Raw genomic sequence first — 4,027 nt, forward strand, 5'->3', positions numbered from 1 at the left:
GAAAGTAACTAGTAACTACAGTACTTAGTTACCTTTTGAAAAGTAACTGTAACTGTAACTAAGTTACATGGGATAAAAGCAAAGTGTAACTAGTAACTAGTTACTTTTCTGAAGTAACTACCCCAACTCTGCCAGTCACATGGAAAGCCAAACAAGATAAGAACAGCAAGAGCTGTCTTTGCATGCATAATTATACTGTATTGTTTAAAAGTGTATGCACATGTTAGGTAATGAATGAAGCAAGAAAACAACTTAGAAAACTTTCAATGAGTACCACTGAAGTATTGTATAGAGAGTTCTTTGTTGTGACAGCTTTCCTAATGGAAAAATGTGTGCATTGGCAAATCTAGGGGTGATATGGCTTGGGATTTATCTCAAATAACTATGGTGTCCTGTAGCTATATATATTATGATAGCTATATATATAATATATACTGAAAGCTTTTTGCATATAATATACAAATTCAAAATACTCTAATATAGAGTAGTCAGTACAATAAAGACTCATTAATTGTAGATTGATCTACAAGACTGTTTGTCCGTCTGTCGATGTGCATGCTTTCATGAACGTGTGCAGGTTGTGAAGTACAGATAGATAGTACGTCAGCTAGTGAGTCTTTGTTCTATATAATATGAACTAAATCATTAAAACTGTCCAAATCTTGATTACTCTATGATATCATTATATATATATATACATGTACATGGATTTTTTTTACTATACTGCATAGCATAATAAGTAAATAGATGTATAGCTAATATTATTATTTTTGACCTTGTCATACTGTGGTTAATCCAGAAGGTTTTTCACTATAATAATGCAGTCGAAAGTCATTTTATAAATGCATCATTGGATAGATAGATGCAAATATATATGGATTGTCAGACATGCACTTATGTTCAAGTTACGTATATCCTTGCAGCTATAGTGGTTGACTGTTCTAATAGGGTATATTTCTATTTTCAACAGACTCGATAATACATTAAATGTTTGAAGTCATATTCCTATATGAGTACATTAAAAGTTTCTTAATCCCTTCTACCCGTTCTGTTTGAAGGCAGTGCTTCAATAAAAGCATTGTATATAACTATATATTTGGGTCCTACAGCTGTAGCTTATACTGATATGCCTGCATGGTAAATGTATTTTCAAAGATGCACAGAAATTTATTGTGTTACCACGGGCGGATCTAGAGGATTTCTGAGGTTTCCAGAAACTGGTTAAGTCTATTCAAGTAATCAAAATTATATTTTACGTTGATTTGCACAAAAGTTCAGATCGAAATACTCTAATAGAGCAGTCAACCACCCTAATAAAACAGTCACATTCTTTGTATTCCTTGTAAATAGCTAGCTAGCTACTTACTTTACCTGTGCTAACACATTTTAAAATAGTCCAAAATCTTGTATCAGAGTCTTAAAATCTGAAAATTTTCCTGGGGGCATGCCCCAGACCCCCAGAATAGCATCCATATGCTTCAAATATCGTCCCTTTTCCTTTTAGCTTGTACCTGATACTGTGCCAACAGTAGCAAGCACAATTAAGCATGCAGCCTATATTAGTTGATAATAATATACTTTTAAACTGTCAATTAAAAAAAATTTTTTTTGGTGAATATTGTTACCAGTTTCAGTAATTGCCAGCATACCTCCTAGATTAAATGTACATACAGCAATAGTTTGGATACCAGTCACCAAAATTCCTGGAGCAACCTTGCTGTCCTGTACAAAATCCCCAATAGCAGCACTGATATATGATAGATAGACTATAGTCAATAGATCAGTATATAGCTTTTGCTTTGTCACAAACATTGATCCTTTGATATGCAGTTGATTATTCTAATAGTATAGTCATTGCGCCAAGTATATTTATATATAGAGAGAGTCACGTCTGACTTGACAATAAATATAGTATACCATAGTATTATATACATGGCTTACATGCCTATAGTGCATGAACATTGCATGCTAGGCAAATCTTGCTGTAACTTTAAATGATTATGACACCAAAGCAATGGTAATGGGTTGCTTATAGCAACCATGAAAGTCTTAAACAGGTAATTTTATTGCCTAGCAACAATTGTTATAGGAAGATTGCTGACTTTGGCCTATATGTGCATATATACTCCTCATTACATGCTTAACACAAGGAATTTCTTACCAACACACTACCAACACACACGTGCACGATAATGCTAAATGACAAAACAGCTGTAATAACTTCCTGGTGGAAGGCGAGATATTGTATTAACATTGTTACACTATAGTCGGTAATCTATATTTACGCTAAGAGATAGACTCAAATATAGCAGTCAGGCACAGCTGCATGCATGTATGCATGGGTCATAGAATAGAATTAAGTGTGAAAACATAGCTATGTAATTATGTTAAATTTATGCAAACAATATATAGTCTATGAGTGTAAAGGGCAAAGACAAAAATTAATATATTATATCATCTCCCTCTTATCAGATACTAAGTATACCGAGGGATTACAGGCAATCAAAGCGGTATTATAGCTGTACACTGTGCTATATATGCATGAACAGCAGCAGCCCACTCCCCTCCCTCAACCAGAAAGCTTATCGCTATGAGTCATATACGGCTACATGGGAGAAAGTTAGAAGATTTCCATAGTAAAGCTATTTTACTGGTTTTCCCAGTCACACAGCCATTAAGGATCAAAATTTAGCATAACAAGGCAGCTGTATAGCTAGCTAAATATATATAATGCATGTATGGAATATGTTCTTGTTTGATCATCATCATGAGTCACTATTATAATAGCTGCTATACGTGTACATGCATGTGTTATTATGGCAACTATAGCTATAACTACGTATGTATACCTTTTGAAATATGCGTGGAAAGGAATTAAGCATTCACATCCATAAATAATGTAAAGTTCATGTCAGGGTAGCTATAGTTATGGGTTGCAGTATAGTTAATTTGTGAATTATTATTGAAAAGTTCCAAATTTGGAAATAGACAGCGCTATATATAACTATTATTATAGGCTATACGCCGAATACCCCCGCTGTTAGTCTGATCTTTATTATTATTATTATTATTATTATTATTGTTACTGAGCAGACAGCACAGCTGATATGCTCAGGAAAAAAAAAAGCAATCATAAAATGAATTTAGCTACGTAGTTACAAAGATTACAGTTATTGGGTTCCATACAATGTTTGCAATTCCGCTGAAAAAGAGTCAATATTGTTGCTCTCAATGATGGAAGATGGTAAGTTGTTCCAATCCTTAATTGATCTGGAGAAAAAGCTCTGTTGGTATGAATAGGTAGATGAATTTGGTAGAATAAAACGATGTGGGTGATATAGTCTGGTGGATCTTGTCATTGAAATAAAATGAGGAGGAATTGACAGTGAATAATCTTGATGTATAATTTTAAAAAGTGCTTGTAATCTGGATATTTTACGTCTCAGCTGAAGGCTTGGCCAAGAAAGATGCTGTAACATAGCTGTGACTGAACTGAATCGATTGAAATCATTTAGGACCCATCTAGCTGCCCTACGCTGTACTTTCTCTAGCTGTTGAATATTGTTATGGTGGTATGGGTCCCAGATGACTGCAGCGTATTCCATTGACGGTCGTACTATCGTAAGGTAGGCTGTTGCTTTGATGTTAGACGAGCAGCAACTCAGATTGCGTTTCAAGAAGTTTAATGTTCTATTGGCCTTAGCAGCTATATTACTAATATGTGGAGACCATGATAGTTTGTTATCCAATATAACACCAAGGTAGGAGTGTTGGTTTGATGTACCCAAGTTGTGATTGTTTAGCTTGTAGTTGAAAATGATTGGTGATAATGATCTGGTAAACCGCATAATAGTACATTTGATTACATTGAATCTTAATTGCCACTTAGTTGCCCATTCGTGTAGTTGATCAAGATTATGTTGAAGTTGAATGGCATCCTCCTTGGTGGTGATAATTCTGTAAAGTAAACAGTCATCAGCAAATAACCGTAGTGGCGAATTTACATGTTCTGTTATATCATTAATGT

Source organism: Dysidea avara, chromosome 12 (genome assembly GCF_963678975.1).
Source record: "Dysidea avara chromosome 12, odDysAvar1.4, whole genome shotgun sequence".
Classification (NCBI taxonomy): Eukaryota; Metazoa; Porifera; class Demospongiae; order Dictyoceratida; family Dysideidae; genus Dysidea; species Dysidea avara.